The sequence below is a fragment of the Macaca nemestrina genome, chromosome 8 (genome assembly GCF_043159975.1).
Source record: "Macaca nemestrina isolate mMacNem1 chromosome 8, mMacNem.hap1, whole genome shotgun sequence".
In the NCBI taxonomy this organism is placed as follows: domain Eukaryota; kingdom Metazoa; phylum Chordata; class Mammalia; order Primates; family Cercopithecidae; genus Macaca; species Macaca nemestrina.
The window spans coordinates 3,597,488-3,617,712 of NC_092132.1; the positions used below are offsets into that span (position 1 = coordinate 3,597,488).

At 56.3% G+C, this 20,225-nt stretch overlaps 1 long non-coding RNA gene across 6 annotated transcripts; it reads right to left on the reverse strand.

The window, feature by feature from the left end:
* Positions 1-13,729: 13,729 nt before the first annotated feature.
* On the reverse strand, positions 13,730-19,918 carry LOC105488405 (uncharacterized). Of its 6 annotated transcripts, none has more exons than XR_011606428.1 (7): positions 19,834-19,918; positions 17,300-17,551; positions 16,797-16,990; positions 16,343-16,417; positions 15,618-16,194; positions 15,139-15,233; positions 13,730-14,708 (listed from the first exon to the last, which is right to left on the reverse strand). It is a non-coding gene; the product is annotated as an uncharacterized lncRNA (long non-coding RNA). The 6 variants fall into 6 exon arrangements; XR_011606427.1 differs by having other exon boundaries at positions 13,731-14,315; XR_011606425.1 differs by having other exon boundaries at positions 13,732-14,708; positions 16,115-16,194.
* Positions 19,919-20,225: the final 307 nt, after the last annotated feature.

The window sequence follows — 20,225 nt, forward strand, 5'->3', positions numbered from 1 at the left end:
GTTTTATTTATCCATGTTGACAGTGTTAGAAACAAAATATACATTAAAAATATTAACTCATTTAAAAATTACATATTGATGCATATATGTTTTCATGAAGCTGTATTTTCTAAACCCTTCCGCCCCCTCCCCCAGCAAAAAAAAAAAAAAAAAAAAAGTGAGAAGCAGTGTCAGTGCTACATGGTTACAGATCTTTCTGAATAGCAGAAAGGTCGTGGGGACCCCAGAGGCCTTGGGGCTTTGGGAGGATTAAATGACATAATGCGTATTATTTGCAGAACGTCACACCCGATTCCCAGGGGTGACTCAGGAAACAATGTGAGGACGGCACTGGGAGCCAGCAGCCCCCACTATCTGCCATGCCATCCCCACTCCCTGGCCTACCCTTCCTTGCGCCCACACGCTCACCCCCTCCATGCAGGCTTCCTGGATTGACTACAACTCCTTCTTCCTCCCACACTTGCCTCCTGGTGGTCAAGACTCACTTCCAGTGACCTCTCCTTCCCCCCACCCTGCCCTATAGTGCCCCGCCCCGGACTTGCCCCCATCACCTGGAGACCCACAGCAGAAGGGCAGCGTTGCTTCCACCAGCACCTTGTAGTGGTCACAGTGATCAAGAAGGTTCCTTCTGGGCTCAGGCAGGCCTGGCTGTGTGAGTTCACATGAGCCTCCAGGTTAACGTCCATCAGGCGGGGATAATAGCCTTGGCCTGATGGGATCACAGTGAATAGTGGGTAAATGACCTATTTGGATTCTCGGCACACTCTGAACACGTAGGGTCGGCCATCAAGGCATCCAAGGCCCCTGTCCTCATGGAGTTAGTATGATGGGGGAGGCAGACATGGAACCAACACCCAGAGAGAAGAGTAGGGGGTGACCACCCAGGTTAGGGCAGACACCAGGGAGATGGGACTGGTGGGGGTTGGAGCCCTGGAGGGTTAGAGGGCCCTGGGAAGGAAGAGGGACCGGGCAGATCCCAGGGAGGCATTGAGGAATCTAAACACAGGGGAAAACCTTAGATGGAAAAGGGTGAAGAATCCTGAAAGCAAACCCCACCCGGAGCTGCGGGTGAACGACCTGCTGGGGTCACAGGGAGCCGGGATTCCCTAGGTAAGAGGCCCAGACTGGAGCAGGCAGTGGGAGGGAGAGTGCACCCCTGGGGCTTGGGGGTGAGTTGTCGGGACACCAGGAGGTTGGTCTATGCCAAGACCCCACCTGTCCAGCATTCCTGCATGGAGCAGGGGGCTCAGAACATACGTATCCAGGGAATGAATTTGTTCCCCTTAGGAAAAGCATGACAGCAGTAACAATCACCCCCTAAAGCCATGTGCATATTGGCACCACACCACCAGGTGACTATCCACTTGTACAAGCACGTGCTCTGGGAGTCGCTACCCTCCCAGGCCTGTTCCTGGGCCCCAGCTGGGCTGGAACCAGTTCCCCAGTTTCCCTGGTTCCCCAGCCCCTCTAGGTCCTCCCAGGCTCTTCCAGGCTCCACGTCCATACAAAGCCCCCAAGGCACACAGACATCCCAGGCCTGGCTGTGTGCACACGTGTGTTTGTTCTCGTGATTGGACGGCAAGTCCCTGGAAACAGGAGCTGGGCACATCATCGTGTGCTGTGTGGCCTGGCCCAGGACAGGGACCAGGACCAATTGCCTGGAGGGCCAGGCACACAGGGCAAGGAACTGAGCACCGCAGGCTGGGGACTGACTGTGGCTCTGGGACAAGGGAGGAGGAGGAGCCAGAGAGATGGAGAGAGGCCTTCATCCCCGTCCTCCGTCTCACCCCTGTCCTCTGCCTCGTCCTCTACCCTCCCTCTGCACCAGCCTGGCCATCACTGAGGAGGCTTTGTCCAGCCAGTGCCTTTGCAGAGTGACCTCCTAGGTGCTCCCAAGGAAACCCACACCCCTTCGAGACCAGAATGACAACTTCTCACGGCCCCTCCAGAGACACCTTCTTCCCTTACCATGCTCTTCCATCCTGCACTTCACACATCACTGCTAAGCATCTCTGCACACCAGGCTCTGCTCCAGGGGTGAGCAGGAGGACCATGAGCCACGCTGAGCTGGGGAGGGTGACGCCCCTCCCCGGGGCCCTGTACCTGTCCTCTACTGTCACTCAGGCACACTTGCATCGCCGTGAGTGAAGTCCTGCTGTGGTGCCCACCATCACTCTGAGGCTAACTAGAGAAAGGATGGCATCCTCACTAGTCCATGCCCCAGGCCTGGCACACAGTAGGTGCTCAACAATGCAAGGGAGGGAGAAATAGAGGGAGGGAGGAAGGGAGGGACAGGAAGTGGCTGGGCTTTCTCTGCTGAGACTGCCTTCCTCTGGACTGGCTGTCCGTCGAGGCTGGCTAAGCCACCCTGGTCCCTGAGTCAGCAAGAGCCCGCATGTGTGCGTGGGGCTGTGGGTGGCGGGCGGTGGGCTGAGACATTCTCACGCCAAGCAGGCTCTGCTCTGTCCTCGCCGCCCGCACAGTTCTCGCTGCTGCTTCTGAAAATGTCAACTTCTTATCTCGCCAGAATTTTTCCTGACTTGGAGAATTCAATAAAGCAGCTGAGTAACACTTAAAATAATAATGAAGCTCTGTATTTCCGCAACTCCCGGCTGGCTCTGGAGAGCCGGGACTGCCTTTCCACGGTGATCAATCTTCATTTTCACACCAGGCAGACAGCTCTGCTGGGCTGGGCTGGCCCTGCGGCCCGAGGGAATTGGCAGGTCCCTGGGATGCCGAGGCTCCCAGCTGCCAATCAGAGTGCTCGTGAGAGGGGAGGCCACTGAGGCACGGCTTAAGGGTCCTGAGCTTCCCCTACACAGCAACCTGCCCCCTAAGCCAGCCCACCCCACTTCTCGCTCATGCTGCCCTCTGACCCTTGCCCCATGCCCTCCTGTCCACTCCACTGACCCTCCAAAGCCCAGCTTAGCGCTCAGTCGGCCCTCCCTGATCCCCGGACTTTGGGCAGGCTGGGCAAAGCAGTACCCCAGGTCCATCCAAGCAGCATTTACACCCCGGGTGGGAGGAGGGTTGGATTGCCAATTCTTCCTATCCACAGAGGGTAGAACTGAGGCCCAGAGCAGGGCCCTTGCCCTCACCAGCTGCCGACCATGCACTCTGCAGGTGTCTTGTGCTGAGCACAGGGAGTGAGGTGTGGGAGATGGGGGCTCGTTCAGGACCCTAGGGCTGCCCATGGCATGGGTGGACTTTCTGCTAGGACCTGGTGGTCTTTTCTGACCTCCCTGTGGGTGGGACCCTGCTCTGAGGGGCCTGGGCCCTGACAGAGGTCGACCTGCCTCGGAACGGCCCAGACAATATGGGAGGGGACTAGGCAGACAAGGCCTCCGGTCCTGACTCCGCTGCTGCCACTGCCCGTCTGTGCACTTGGTCAAGTTCCACAGCCTCCACGAGCCTCGCTGTGTTCTCCTGCGAAGTAGGGACAGGGTGGTCTCCTCCAGCGGGGCGCCGGGGGTGCTTGTAGATGCCTGGTCACTGCCCTCCCACTCACCAAGCCCTGTCACAAGGAGCTGCAGCTGAATCCACCCTTCCCTCATTGCTCGCACTCCATCCCTCAGGACCCAGCACTGCTTGGTTTGAATCTCCTCCAATTTGTCAACAAGCTTCTCAGATCGAGCCCTTATTGAATGCCTGCAAATTGAGTCCCAGGATAACAAGAACTAATTAATCTTCCTTCCTCCCCCCAGAACCTGGCCAACATCGATGGGGGCCACCCCTCACTGACTCTGTCTTTGGGGACAGGGCAAGATCAGGCAAGGAAGGGCCCAGCTTAGAAGGGAAGCCTCAGGGCCTGGAGCAGGTGGGAACGCTCTGGGCCGGAGACCCCATCCCAGCCTGGCTCTCCTTGGGCTCACGCTCAGCCTGGGGCAAGCCCTGCCCACCTCTTCATCTGGGAAAGAAAATGAACCCAGGTCCGACTCCTTCCCAAGGTCGCTTAATATGCAAATGGGACAATAGGTGCTTTAAAAATCCTCCAGGGAGGTAGAAAAGCCACACAAATGGGAGACGTATTACAAAGCCTCATTGCCTGGGATGTGGTAAATCAACGTTTAAAATAAAATCAAATCTGTAAATAAGCGTCTAGGAACACAATCTTGCGCATTCGCTGACATATTGTCCAGGCTGCTTTCATGCTGCCAGGCAGAGCTGAGGATTCCAACAGAGACCGTGTGGCCCACAGAGCCAAAAATACTGTCTGGCTGGTGGCAGAGCAGCCCTGCTTTAGACTCGGAGGCAGAGGGATTCCCCTGAGTCTCCCTGGCCCCACACAGCGCATCCTCTGTCCCTGGAGCTCCCAGGGCCCTGGGCAAAAGCCCCTACCCTCTCCCACCCCCAGGTCCTCCAGTTAAGGAGCTCTGCCTGCCTCAGGGCCTGCAGCCGCTGTGGGGGCCCCAGCGTGGCCTGACGGGGCTCCGTCCTGGCACACCCGGACCTGTAGGGGCCCCACCCCAGCCATGGAGGGACCCCTCCCTCACCTGCTTCCCCAGGTCACAGCCAGGGACTCTCCTCCTCTTCCGGCCAGCCCTCCAGGCCCTGCAGGACCAGGGGGGCTGACCATGTAGTGGCGAACCTCAAACACCAGCAGGTACTGAATAGCTCCTTCAGGACACAGCCGGGATTTCTAGATCCTCTGAAATCAGAAGCAGTTCCCAGGGTCTCTCACGGGGGAAAAGGAGTTATCTGTGGGCCAAAACAATCTCAGATACTGAGGGGAGTCCGGGAGAACAAGGAGCCCCCCCAGAGGCCTCCTTCTTTCAGGGTGGCCAGGTCCTTAGGCAAAAAGGCAGCCTCTAAAGCCCTGCCTGGACTCACCCCCCCACCCCAGGGACTCGGGAGGGGACCAGGAGGGAAGTAGAGGGGGTAGAGGAGAAGGCCTGGGGCTCCTGGGTTGAGGGGTCCATGGGGGGAGGCAGGGGCAGGTGTGACGCGGGTGTGAGGCAGGTGCGGAGAGAAAGCCAGCCCCTGTCGGCGGATGGCGGGACCTGACCACCCCTCACACGGTAAACCACGGCAATTCTGCTCATGGCAGTGTCTGCTGAACCACACACAGCAGAGCAGCAGGACCCCTGCTCCCCAAACCTTACACAGCAGAGCAGGAGGACCCCTGCTCCCAAACCACACAGAGCAGAGCAGCAGGACCCCTGCTCTCCAAAGCCCCCATTCACGCTGGGGTGTGGCGAAGGGGGTGCATCCATCAACCAACCCAGGAGTGACGTGACAAGAATCAATCTGTGATGGACGTGGTCCCTGCAGTGGAGAGTGGGCGGGGACCCTGGCCCTCTGGGGGTCAAGGAAAGCTTCACGGAGGAGTGACAAGGATGGACAACAGGATGCTGAACTGGGCTAGTGGATTTCGAGTGGAGGGGAGGACGTAGGGAGGTCACCTCCCTTCCCAGAGGACATAGCAGATGCAAAGGCATGAAGCTAAGGCAGGAGCGGAAGCAGGGGAGGAGGCAGAGGGCAAGCGGAGGGAGGGACAGAGCACATGGGGTCTGGAGTCAGGGGTCATCCCAACAGGGGACTATCAGCACCACCAGGTGTGTGCGCTCACCTGGCTGGAGACCCCTTGGGGCATCTTGCAGTGGTTCAGAGGCAAAAGAAAGAAAGGGACTGAGTCAAAGGGCATTTTGATTGGTGCTTGTCATCCCAGCCAACCCACCAAGCACAACAAAAACACATGCGGAAGAAATGGGGCTTGAGTGTCATCTGAAGCCAGCGCTCTGAGTCACCCGCTCCCCTCCCTCCTCAATGAGCCTGGATAGATAAATACCTCTCCCCCTCCGGCAGCCCAGCCCTGCCTCCTCACTCAGCTGTGCGTCGCTAAGTGATATTACCAGCGATTACGTGTGTGGCAGTCGTAGACACAGTTACCGCTGCCTAATTGGGTCATCATTTTGACAAATGTGTCATTCTGGAGATCCGACTGCAGAAGGATCCCGACAATCTCAGCCTCGGAACTGCCTTGCCCCTCCCCTCATTTCCCCGGCCCCTTCTCCGTGTCCTTTGCTTTCAGCTTCATTTCCTTGTCAGACACGCTGTTTCCTGCAGCCCCGGGGACCCCTAACCACCCTGCTGGGCACATGAAGTGCTTGGCAAATGTCTGTGTGGCCTTCGAGGGACTGAGGCTGGGGGAGGGAGTGGAGGCTCAGAGAGTCCAGAGCCTGCCAGGAGGGTAGAGTGATGAGGGAGCCCTGCTACCTCCACACACCCAGGGTATCAGCTCCCTATAGGTCAAGAGAGCAGCCAGTGGCTGCAGGGCACCATATAGTGTACAAAATCATTCACACCCACCCCCTTATATGATCCTAGGATGTTCAAACTGACAGCACTTCAGCAGCCATGAGTCAGTCACTAGGACATGAGGGAAATAGAAATATATTCCTCACGTCACACATCAGGGGAGGAGAGTGCAGTGGTGAGGCCCATCTCCCCATCATCTCCGCATCATCTCCGCATCATCTCGCATCATCTCCCCATCATCTCCTCATCATCTCCCCATCATCTCCCATCATCTCCGCATCATGCCTCATCATATCCCCATCATCTCCACATCATCTCCACATCTCCCCATCATCTCCTCATCATCTCCCCATCATCTCCCCATCATCTCCCCATCATCTCCCCATCACCCCATCATCTCCCCATCTCCCCATCATCTCCCCATCTCCCATCATCTCTGCATCATCCCCATCATATCTCCATCATCTCCACTTCATCTCCGCATCTCCCCATCATTTTCCCACCATCTCCACATCATCTCCCCATCATCTCCCCATCTCCGTATCATCTCCCCATCTCTCCATCATCTCCCCATCTCTCCATCATCTCCCCATCTCCCCATCTTCTCCCCATCTCCCCATCATCTCCCCATCATCTCCTCATCATCTCCCCATCATCTTCCCATCATCTCCTCATCATCTCCCCATCATCTCCCCATCATTTTCCACCATCTCCACATCATCTCCCCATCATCTCCCCATCTCCGTATCATCTCCCCATCTCTCCATCATCTCCCATCTCTCCATCATCTCCCCATCTCCCCATCATCTCCTCATCATCTCCCCATCATCTCCCCATCATCTCCCATCATCTCCCCATCATATCCCCATCATATCCCCTCATCTCCTCATCATCTCCCATCATCTCCTCATCATCTCCCCATCATCTCCCCATCATATCCCCATCATCTCCACATCATCTCCTCATCATCTCCCATCTCCCCATCATCTCTGTATCATCCCTCATCATATCCCCATCATCTCCCCATGAACTCCTCATCATCTCCCCATCATCTCTCCATCATCTCCCATCACCTCTTCATGCCCCCGTCATATACCCATCATCTCCTCATCATCTCCCCATGATCTCTTCATCATCTCCCCATCTCCCCATCACCTCCTCATCTCCCCATTATCTCCCCATTTTCTCCTCATCTCCCCATCATCTCTTCATCATCTTCCATCATCTCCCCATCATCTCCCCCCCATCATCTCCCCATCATCTCCCCAACTCCCCATAATCTCCCCATCTCCCCACCATCTCCACATCTCATCATCTCCCCATCTCTTCATCTCCCCATCTCCTCATCTCCCCACCTCGCCATCTTTTCATCTCCCCATCTCTTCATCTCCTCATCATCTCTTCATCTTCCCATCTCCCCTTCACCTCCCCATCTCTCCATGTTCTCTTCTCTCCATGTCATCGTCTCCCCATCTCATCTACCCCTGTCTTCCCATCTCTTAGAGCCCTATCCCCCTCACCCCAGGACAGCTTGAGCCCCTCACTTCTTTACCTCTCAGGAAAGCCAGGCACTGGCAATACCAGCCCACTTAGATTGGGGAGTGGAGCTCCCTGGTGCTTATGTAGGGGTGTTTAGAGACTGAAAAGACCCGAATGGTTGTCAACTGTTGATTCACAGTATCACAATTATTACCATAATTATTAAGTTCTGCACCTCAGAGAATGGCTGCACAGGATAAACATCTGTGTAGATTAAAATAAAGGCAACCAGAGGGTTCCAATTTACTTGGACTGTGGTGGACCCCAGAGATGGGCACTTTTTAAACTTTCCTTATGATATTTTGTAACATCAGGAGAGTCGCCTGGGTCAGGGAAGCCTTCAGGAAGTCGCCTGGGTCAGGGAAGCCTTCAGGACAAGGCCCTCCATGTCCCTGTCCCAGGTCCTGAGGGGCTGCGGCTCTGCCGAAACACCTGTGCTATGCTGCCCCCTCCCTTGAGGGCCACCCTTGCCTTCAGGGCAGCAGGTCATGGCTACAGGAACGCTGGACATGTGGCTTATTCTAACCCTGCCCAAAATAGCCAGAATGATGGCACTTTCCCACCCTTTGGAGACGGATGGGCTGGCCCATGCACAGGGGCTTTGGAGTCGAAAACTCCTGTCATGCATCCTGATTCCACCACTTCCAGGGTGGAGAACCTTTCTGGACCTCAGCCTGCCCATCTGTAGAATGGTGTGATGAAGTACCCATGCTCTGTGAGGATGCAGTGGGCGGGTGCTGCCTCTGAGAGGTCTCCACACAGCAAAGCCAAGCCCACCACAAACCCTAACTCCTCTCTTGATCCCCCACCTCCTCCTGTCAAGGGAAGTATTGGAGAAGCAGCTCTAAAAATACTACCGTGTTGCAGGCTGTGTGGGTGCTGGCTGCCTCCTTCGTCTACATTTAAGTCTGGCTCTGCTCCAAGGGCCTGGGAGGGCTGTCTGGGTGGGGAGAGTTCAGAAAAACATTGTCATGAGAGAAGCCCCAGCCCTGAGTCAGGCTGAGCATGGTGGGGGCTGATGGCGCTGGAACCAGTGAGTTGCAACCTTCAGCCCCATCCTCATGAAGCACAGCCTCCTCCGTATTGTTGTGACGCAAGTTTTTGATCAGGGAAATTACTGATTAACATATTGACAGAGTTACCGGCTCCTGCCTGAGAAAGACTCCCCAGCAGATGAGGGTCAGGGAGCAGGAGGAGAGGGTCGGTGACGGTGCTACAGAGCGGGTTCATCTGCGAGGAGAGTTCATCTGTGAAACAGCACCGTTGCTGACACACCTGCTGAACCCCGCCAGTTCACACTGGCTTCTCCATGGACCGGACATCCACTCTGATGGGGAAGGAGTGGGGGCCCTGGGGGAGGGTCGTATCCACTTTGGTCTGGGCTGGCCTCCCCTGGCCAGGCTCCGGACGTTTGGAGGCAGCCTCTAAGGTCTGCTGGCTCCAGACACGTGCTGAGCGCCCGCCATGGACTCGAGGAGGTGAAACCCTCAAGGCCCCTGAAAGATGGCGAGGGCATGTGGCCTGAGCTCTGTGTACTCGGCCCAGGGCTGTGGAGTGTACAGAGTGTGAGGGAGCTGAGGGAGGGAACCCTGGACCGAGGATGCTTGACCTGAGCCTCGAAGGGGGGCTGGAGCAGAACTCTTGGGCATGAGAAAGGACAAAAGCAGTGAGTGTGCACAGGCCGGGCAGCCTCGGTCGGGCTCACCTTAAAGGCTAGTTTCAGGCTCACCTTAAAGGCCAGTTTCATGCCACTGCGCACTCTAGCCCATTCCCCTCCTCCCTAAAAAGCCACAAGGGACCACTGAATCTCCTGCCTGGGGCGTGGGACCCAGCAATCCCCCGCTACCTGAAAGATGACCAAATATGGAATTCCATGATGGCAACTGCTGATCCATCTGGGGCAGCCGGAGGGGGCTGAGCAGGTGACAGCGCCTGGCAAGCCCGCCCCAAGGAGATGCTGAGAAGTTCCTGGGCTCAGAGAAAGCATGTTCTAAGGTGAGATTTAATAAGAGGCCTGGGAAGAACAAATCCTGCGACACAATTTTATTTCCCAGCCTCCCCTGAGTTGAATAGCAATTGCCAACACGGGCTCCTGCTATAAATAGATGAGATCCCGGGCTGGGCAGCCTGGGCACCACCTTGTCATCCCTCACTTTGCAGGTGGGAAGCACCAGTGTTCTTTCCTTCGTCACCTAGGGGTGCTGTGGAACGGGCTTCCGAGGGAGGCAGACCCAAGGGTTGCTCCTTGAAGACCAGTGGCACCACGTGCACTGTGGGTGCCGCCTGTGAGCCCTCTGGGAGGCCTCCCGCTGCAGAATGCCAGGCAGATGCCCCCTCCTTCCACAAACATGTATGGAATTCCCAGGATGTGCAGGCAACATGGGGGCGAGAAGGACGGGAAGAAGGGAGAAAAGGAGGAAAGGGGGGAGGAGAGGGGAAGGAGGGAAGAAGGGACGTGGAAAGAAGAGACAAGGGAGGGAGGAAGAAAAGCCTGCCCTGGCTTCAGGAGCCCTTTGTTGAGGAGACAAAGGGAATCCCAGGCTATCCCAGGCATGATGAGGGTGTGAGGAGCACAGAGTGTGGGAGTGTGAAAGGGGCACCCAGACCTTCTTAGGGGTGCTGGGAAAAGCTGCTCATGCATGAGCCACACCCGAAGGGCATGGGAGATAGGTCCGGGCAGAGTGCCCCAAGTTGGGAGGAGCACGTGCCAGAGCAGAAGAGGTCCTCATCACAGGAGCAAGACACAGAGGGGGTGGCTGTGGGGCAGAACCGCGGGGTTGCAAAATGGGAGGCCTCATCGCGTCCAGGAAAAGCAGGGAAGGGCTCAGAACCAGGGAGGGGGTGACAGGGACACGGAGGTATTTAGAAAGATGACGCAGGGGCCTGGGGAAGTGGGGAACAGGGCCTGAGTCCTGAGCCACCCCTAGGTGTGAGCTGCCTCTAGGTTCCGGGAAGGCTGTGCTCTGGGGTCCCCTAGATCCCCCCAGATGGCCCTGGGCCATCCCTCTCATCCACAGGCCTTCAGGTTCCCTCAGTTCTCAGCCTCAGCTAGTTCAAGACCCAAGTTTGACTCCAGGGGGCTCAGGTTACCCCCTTCTCCCCCAACACACACACCCACAAACTAACCTCCCCACACACACTTCTCTCCCAACACGTACACACACTCACACGCACTCAGATACAGAGACACTCACACATGCTCACACACACATTGTCTCCCACACTCACACAACCACATACACTCACTCTCACACACACTCACGCACACACCCACACACATCCACTCATGCTCACTCTCACACTCACACACACACTCACACACTCTCACACCCACACCCACACACTAACATCCCCACACACACTTCTCTCCCAACATGCACATACACTCACATGCACTCAGATACAGAGACACTCACACATGCTCACACACACATTGTCTCCCACACTCACACAACCACATACACTCACTGTCTCACACACACACGCACACACCCACACACATCCACTCATGCTCACTCTTACACTCACACACACACACACTCACACACTCTCACACTCACACCCACACACTAACACTCTCACACACACTCTTACACTCAGACACACACACCCACACTCTCTCTCTCTCACACACACACACACCACTTGTCTGTTGCAAATTGTTTTAGACATGTGGACACTGGGTGAGCTGGGGCATAGGACTGATTCAGAGACAGCCTGAAACTCCCGCGTCAGCAATGAAACCAGAACTAGTCGATGTCTGTTTGGAAATTTACCTTCTGCAAGCACTTCTGAGGCTGCTTCCCCCGCAGCCTGGTGGGGTGGGGATCACAGCCCTGGGCGAGGCTGGAGGGGCCACGCACACACCTGGGAGGTGTGGGCAGGGGCCTGGGCCCGGGGCCAGCACAGAGGCTGAAAGGTTGCTTTTGGGGGGTGGAGCTCCTCTTGGCACTCTGGCTTCCAAGCTGAAGGGATGCAGGAAAACAGCCCCCTCCCACCAGCCCCCACCCCCTGCCCCGGGATGACCAGCACAGGGCTCAGGGCTGGGCATGGCAGGTCTGGAGATCCCCCATCATTGCAACCCTGTGGCTGCTCCGTCCGTGCCAACAGTGGGTCTTGCCCACACCACAGGCCTCAGTACCGCCCTGTCCTGTCCCACACTGGCCTCTTTTCCCGGGGGTCTACCCACTGTTTCCCCACCACCTCTCTCCTCCCCAGCCCAGCCCAGCCTCTCAGGCAACAGACCTGCCCCTGGACCTGTGTCAGCGATGGCAGCTGAGAAAATCCCTTCCTCCCTCCGCCCTGGAAAGGAGACCCCAGCCAATGGTGAGGCTGTGCTCTGCAGTGACCACAGCCTGCTCCTCACTTCCCCCTCCCCTCCGGGCCTGGGCTGGCAGGAGACGGCTTTCAATGAGGAGGTGAGCTCTGGCAAGGCACCTCTTGTTCCCGGGGAGCCTGTCAAGCAACTGAGAGGTGCGGAGGCCTCCGAGGCTCCCACTCCCAGCTGTGGGGCAGGTGGGCGGGCAGGGGACAGGGACATGGCTCTCATCGTCTTCTCACCCCAGGCCCTGGCTGGATACCAATGGGACTGGCATTGGCATTTCAGAACCCCTGGCAGGAGCTCTGACGGCTGCTAGAGCAGGAAGGGGCAGGCGGGAACAGCTCCGAGAAAGGAAGCCCCCAGGACCAGGTGCCCACAATTAGCCAGGCTTCAGCTAGCCAGCATCCAGGGCGTTCAGAGGACCCAGTAGGGGGCTGGAGGCACTGAAATCTTTGGTACCACTGAGTGCTTGAGAAAAAGAGTGGTTTGCGCTGAGGGAGACAGGGTCGTTATGCTGCTCTATAGCCTGCGGCTCTGCTGACAGCAGGAGGAGGCTGCTCCGTCTTCCCCCAAGACCACTCCAGCCTCTCTCCCCCTCCCCTATCCCGCCTCTCCCCCTCCCCCCCTTCCTTTCCTTCCCCCCCCCTTTCTCCTCCTGCCCCTCCCTCCTCCCTCTCTCTCTCTCTGAGCAGTGCACCCCATCTCAAAACAGTGAGGGAAGAGCAAGCCTTCTTACTCAAAACATTAAACAGGCAACCCTGGTGTTCATCCCAGGCAGGAGAATGGCTCCGTGAGATAGAGGCTGTCTAGCCCTGACCCATGTCAAGATCCCCTTTGTCCTTGGGGTCTGGGGCAGCACCTGGCCGCCTGGCCACCATGCATGTCCTTTTCTGTGGCATGCAGAGCCCTGAAATGGTCTCCTGCATCCCTGCTGCATGTCTACGCCTCTGTAGTCCCCCTGCCTCCAGTGGGGGACACCTGCAAATAGGATCAATGCCACGCCCCTATTAGGTCATGTGATATGGCAAGAAGAAAGGGATTTTGCAGGTGTAATCAAGGCCCCTAGCAAGCGTGGCTTTGCTCTGAGCCAAAGGGAGAGAGCATTATTATCCTAGCAGGCCGACCTCATCAGAGAAGCCTCTGGGGGTTTTTCCTTCCCTGAACTCGGAGACTTCAAACCACAGGGACTCTCTCCTGCCGGACCTGAACAAGCCAGCCCCCAGGAGCCCGGCAGCTTTGAGAAAATGGATTCTTCAATGAGCACATGAGCTTGGAAGCAGACCTGGGGCCACGGAGGGGGGTCTCATTGCAGCCAGCTGAGCCCGCCATGACTCCTGACCCAAGGAGGCAGCGAGATAACGCCTGGGTGCTCTTGGAAGCCCCTAAGTGTCCAGTGATTTGTTACGTAGCACAGAAAACAGGTACCCTCTCCTTGCTGGACATACAGCTCCACTGCCTTTCCCAGCCTCCCTAGGGGTGGCCACACAGCCAAGGTCACCCAGTGGGATGTGGACGAAGAGGAAGTGGCTACCGCCAAGTTGGTCCCTTGGCTCAATGGCCTAGGGCTGGGTGAGACGATGGTTCAGCGGTCAGGGTTCTCCAGAGAGAACAGACTGGAGGATACACATGTGCATGTCGAGAGACGTGTTTCAAGGAACTGGCTTACATGATTGTGACTGTGGGGCTGCAGGTCTGAAATCCACAGGGTGAGCAGGCAGGCAACTCAGGCGGGAGCTGAGAGGCGGAACTTCCTCTTCCTCCGGGAGATCTGTTTTGCTCTTAAGGCTTCGGACCAATTAGATGAGACCCGCCCAGACCTTCAGGGTCATTCCCCTTTACTATCGCCCATATTCACCACGTGGGTAAACGACAATCTTGGCAGCCTCTAGTTCTCTGGTTAGTGAACAGCGAGGCGCTGCACCCAGCCAAGCTGACACACGGAGCTCACTGTCACGGAGCCCTAGTGTGGGCCACAGGAGAGGCTTTGGTGGAGGAAGCTGGGTCCCTGAATCGCCACGTGGAGGGGAAGCTGGGGAAGAACCCCCACGCCAGATGGAGCCTGAGTTTGAAGTCCATTTTCAGCCATCGCGTGTGTTAAAGCAGCGGCCCTGCTACAACCTGCACGGCACCCCTCGACTGAGTCCCCCGGCCATGACCTCACAGGTCCCAGGGGCTTTGTCCCCCGTAACACACTGACCTGGGAACAAATGGAAGAAACTCCCTTTCTTGGCCCCAAAGTGCCCCTGAGATCGACAGGCATTCTGGTCTTCTGTACTGAGCAGCAATGTCATAGGCAGAGAGGAGGCAACCAAGACAGAAGGTGCCGGCCTCTGCTCCTGCCCCTCATGGTCTCAGAGTCCCAGACACAGCACACCTCCCGCTCGCTGACCGGTTCTGTGCCAGGGCGCCGACCCCCAGCCCAGCCTCATGGCCCCTTGTCCAGGTCCTCTGTGGCTCCACCACTGTCCTGCCTCCACCTCCAGGCTATAAGGCCAGGTTCTCCTCCCAAGTCCGAGGGATTCCGGGCCCAGATGCCTCTGCAGCCCGCAGCCCTGGCTGAATCCCACTCCGAGTGAGCAGGGAGAAAGCTCTGGGGGCCGGGAAGGTCAGAGAGGCTGCGTGAGGGCACGAGGGTGAGCTGTGCCTAGTCCCGTCCACCCCTCTCTGAACTCAAAGCCATGGCAGGAGCTGAGCAGACACAAGTGACAGAGGCAGATGCCATGAGGGGCAGAAGGTCCCCACCAAAGGTAGGCAAGTCTGGTGACTTCCAGTGGGCTGTCCGGTGACTTCCCCACCTCAGCATCTACCCACGACAGCCCAGGGTGCCAGGACCCCAGTCCCGTCTGAAGTGTGGGACACTGAGGCTCCAGCTAGCTCACGGCTGCCTGAGGCCCCACGGCAGTTGCATGACAGGCCTGTGTCTGCACCCGGACACCAATGCCTCAACCTGCTCCAGAGAGAGATGGGGACAGAGATGCAGCTTGGGCCTGGGGTCCTGAGACTTGAGGCTGGGAACTCACCAGGTGGCCTGGGGTCTAGGGCCATTGGCAGATTCAGTCCTGGACAGGTGCTGGTTGGTGTCTGGTCTGCTGCCTGCTGTACCTGCTGTCTGGATCTACATCAGGGGAAGAGGCAGGGAGGGGGCAGCAAGGAGAGGAGGCTGCCCAGACACATCCAGGATTGCTGTCATCACCCAAACGCTAAGCGGCCAGCATCTGGGCTCTTTGTGCCCTGAGCAAGGCCTTGGGTAAACTCTCCAGTATGAACAGGGCCTGGAGTCAGGAGCACTGGGCAGTTGCGGGGAGGCACCTGCAGGGTCAGGCCTCTCCCTCCAGGCCCAGCGCTCCTCCTCTCCACCTCTCAGTTCTCCTCCACCCTCTCTCTCCCTGTTCTGTCTCTCTCTGATCTCTCCTGCACTCTCAATTCCCCTCCAGTCTCTTCCTCCTGGTCTTTCTTTCCTCTCTGATTCTCAGGCCTGGCCATGTTCCATCCAGCTCACCTGTGTCCACAGGAGAGCAGGAAGCAGTGCACATCCTACCACACCCAGCACTCACTCCAGCCTGGCTGCCCAGGCACAGGCCCTGGAGTGGGAGATGAGGTGCTGACAGGTAAAAATCCCTTCCCGGAGGTCCCCAGCAGGTAAGATGTGGCTGAGTGGGAGCTGATTGAAAAGGCAGAGACCTGTTCACTCTGCCTTGTTTTCCCACACAGCTGCGGGCTCCAGGGATGCAGCCAAGCCTGCATGGCCCCTGCAACCAACCTCCCAGTGCCTGCAAAGGGCTGGACTCAGCCTTGGCGACGGCAGTGTTTGGGCCTGAAGAATGGAGCACTGCCCCACTCGAGGCTCTCTGGCTCCAAAACCCTTCAGAGGGGACACTCCCAGCCCCAGAGGGAGACCCAGAGGCAGGTGGCCTTGTCATGCCAGCCTCTAGGGACTAAGGACAAGTCACTCTGTGGCAGGAGAGCTCGGGGAAGGTTGTGAGGCTTCGGATCCACCTGTGTGAGTGACCTCAGCTTGAGGCAGGTCCTCATCCTGGCTCCCCCAGCTGTCTCCTCTTGGTTGTCCTCTTGATCCCCTGCGGTGATGAAAATCAAGGGAATCTCACCATTTCTCCCTCCAGAACCAGCCGGCAATATCTCACCCACAAAAGATGAAACCCAAGAAACGGGGCTCAGCAGGCCTGGGCTAGAAGTGGCCCCGGCAGAGACACCCAGGTCACTCACCAACTCTGCACAGGCTGTATCTCCTAACGGGAGCCCTTGGGGAAACCGAGTCTCATAACATGCCATGTACATCATCTAAAAGGAGGAAGGATCTAAACTTAGACCCTCTGCCGCTCGACTCCCCCAGTACCGCCCATGGTGCTCAGGGCACTTGCTTCCTAAAGTTTGTGGGGGACACCCTTGTGAGTCAAGGCTCATCTCTGGGGAAATGAGGCTCCATCTCCAGGCTGGAAGGAAGGTGGAGGGGGGACAGGGTAGAAGGAAAGGACATGAGCAGACACATTTTTCTTCCTGGCATCTATCTCTCTTCCCACTGGGCTGATGGGGTCACCTTGCCTCTTACATGGGGACAAAGCCACAGCCCTAGCCTTGCCGGTCTGTGTTTCTCCAAGTTCCAAGCCCTCCCCAAGCCCGACATGCCCCACCCCAACAGCCGCAGGGTGACAGTACTCACATGCCAACATTGTCACCCATCCTACAGGAGGGGCAGGGAAGCCTACGTTTCTAGGAGACCCATTTCCAGGAAAGGGAGATGTCCCCCAAACTGGATGATGTCAGGATCCAGGTGATATTTGCCCCAAGTGGAACAAGGCAGGCACAGGTGGAGAGAGAGGCCGAGACTGGCAGCCTGATGGAGAAGTTGAGTGCCTGGGAAGGAAGACAAGAACAAGCCAGTTCTCATGCTAGGGGCTGCTGTCCTAAGTGCCTGGGGTGCATTTTCTCATGACACCTGCAAGGCAGGTATGTTTAGGACCCCAGATCTACCTGCCTCACCTCCCTGGCCTCAGGCCTTAGCCTCCTGTTCTGCCTTACCAGCCGGAGGTTCCTCTGGGGCCTAAAACACACCAGGCGCTCTCCCACCCACAGCCTGTGAACTTGCCAAACCCTCCTCCCACAGGCTGGTTTGCTGTTGTTTTAAACAATTTCTAATTTATAGAAAAGTAGCAAGTACAGCACCTGTGACATTTTTCTGAACCATTTAACAGTGAGTTGCCAAAATGTTTCCTCTTCTGCCGCAAACTCTTGAGTATGTTTCTTACAAACTCGGACCTTCTCCTGCACCCCACAGCACGATCAGTGAAGTCGGGGGCTGCTGGCTGCTCAGGAAAGTGGGGTCCTCCAATCCGCAGGCCCCGTCCCAGCTCCACCAGTCGTCCCAGCTCAGAATCTTGTATTCCTGTGCACTGTTCTGGCTCAAGTCCCCTCAGCCTGTTACGTAGCACAGAAAACAGATACCCTCTCTTTGCTGGACATACAACTCCACTGCCTTTCTCAGCCTTCCCAGGGGTGGCCATGCAGCTAAGATCAAGCTTTCATGACCTTGACACTTTTGAAAGTTTCTTAGCTTTCATGACCTTGACACTTTTGAAGGTTACAGGCCAGTTCTTTGGTGGAATGTCCCTCAATTTGGTTGCATCTGACGTGTCCCCACGATTGCATCTGGCTCCTGCACCTTTTACAGGAACATCCCAGGAGTGATGCTGTGTTCTCACTGCTTCCCGCCTGGGCAGTGGCGGGTGGGGGAGGCATGGTTTTGATCTGCTTCATCATGTTTATCACTTGTCGGTGGGGTGTCTGCCAGGTTTCTCCCATGTGAAGTTATTTCTCCTGCTTTGTTATTAATAAGTATTTTGTGAGTGTGTGGGTCAGGATGTGGTGCTTTAAAACCAGGTGTATGTCATATTCCTCATCAAGCTTTCCATTCATTCATTCATTTATATTTGTCTGGACTCCTGGTTGCCTGCTTTTCCCAATGAATTATAATGCACTACCAGCATCATCAGACTGTCCTACATTTGGCCAGTGGGAGCCCTGCAAGCTGGCCCCTGTGGGCTTTACATGTCCCCAGTGTGACCTGAGTACCACCTTGCTTTCTGGCACCAGGTGCTCCAGGCACATCCTGTGCTGTCCTCAACCAGCCCTAGTCAACCTCTTCTCCAAGGAGCCCTGGCGCCTGTGAGTGGAGAATGGTATTTAGACACCAAGGTGGGGGCTCTGGGTGTGCTCACTGCTGTTGGGGCACCCTTGCTTTCAGGCCCTCTAAGTGGAGAGAGCTACAAATTAAGATATCTATCGATGTGTGAACAAACACTCCAAAACTTAGTGGCTTAAAACAAGAAAAACTTTTTTTTTTTTTGCAATTTGTGTCATTTGCAATTTGTGTCATTTGCAATTTGTGTCAAAAATTTGCAATTTGTACAGGGCTCAGTGGTGACAGCTGATGTCTGCTTCACTCAGCATCTGCTGAGGCAGCTTCGAGAGCTGGAGTCATCATGGCAGGTGAAAGTCAGGTCATCTTTTATGACTTAGCTTTGGAAGTCACCTAGTGTCAGTTACATGGTGATCACCCCACCCAAATTCAAGGAGAGGGAACACAGACCCCAGCTCCCAATACAGCAATGTCAAGGCCTCATTGCAAAAAGAGCCTGAGGGTGGGTGGGAGAGATGTTGGTATGGCCATCCTGAGAGTACAAACTGTCACAGGAATATATATATATATACACACACATACACACACACACACACACACACACCCCATCCATCTATTTATCATCAATCTCTCATCCATCTATCTCCTTACCTACTCACCTATCTATCTAGAAAATTACCAATTCATCCTGTGTTGTGGCTTGAGCCAATACAAATATATTCTTTTATCATTCTGGAGGGTGAAAGTCTAAAGCAAAGGTGTTTGCAGGCTGTGTTTCTCTTGGAAGCTCCACCACCTCACCCCAGCTCCTAGAAGCCACCTGCATTGCATTCCTTGGTTCAAAGCCCCTTCCTTCACCCTCAAAGTGCATCACTCCAACCTCTGCTTCCATTATCACCTCCACTGCCCGTCTCTTATGAGACCCTTGTGATGATGCTGGGCCCATCCGGATAATCCAGGATCACCTTCTATCTCAAGAACCACAGCCTCATTACACATGTGGAGTCCCTTTTCCCATGTAAGGGAACATATTCCCAGGTCCCAGGGGTGAAGATGTGGTCATCTCTGAGGGTCATTTTTCAGCCCCCCACAGTCATGACCATGGTTGTCAAACCACGAAACCCAAGAGAAAAGAGTCTCAAGGTGGTGGGGAGGGTTCTGCACACCTCTGGGCAGCTCCATGCCCCTCCCTCTCCCTCAGCCCCACCCCCAGCCCTTCAAACCCACCGTGTGTCTCCACCTCTGCTGCCCACTGGAGAAGCTGCACTGCAAGGCTTCACATGACTGACGGTAGGCTCCGTCAGCCCTCAGCACTCCACCTCTCATCCTCTGTGACCAGCTACCACAGGCACACACACCACACGGATCTTTCCTGAATGATCCCCTCAGGCCCCCTTTGTCTTAGCTACATCCTTTGCCCAAGGACAGCCTCTGACCTCTTCCCTCCCTCCCCATCACCACCAGCATGGCCTTCTCAAGCTTGCTGCCTCCTTCCTGCCCATCCCTCAGGATACATGTATAGATCAGGCTTCCAGAACTTTCCAGAATTCCCTGGGGTTACCTGCTCCCTGGGGGTGTCTATAACTTCCACTCTCAACCCTCATAGTGATGACAGTAGTTCCTTAGCACATCTTGCCTCTGTGACGGGCCCCACTTCGGCTCCCACACCTGTTGGCTCACCTCCTCATCACAATGGCCTGGAGGTTGAGGCTGTTATCATCAGCCCATTTTACAGCAGGGAAGCCGAGGCTCAAGGAGGTCACTCATTGGCCAGAGGCGCCAAACCTCTGACATGGGATGGAAGCTGCACTGTTCCCCTCTCAGGGGGCACATCGCCTTGTATTGGAATCGCTGGTGTCCCTGTCTCCTCCTTTCTGGCCTGGGGAGTCCTCGACCTGTCCATCACTGCCCGGAGCATGCTGACCTAAAGCAGGTACGCGTAAAAACGTGCGG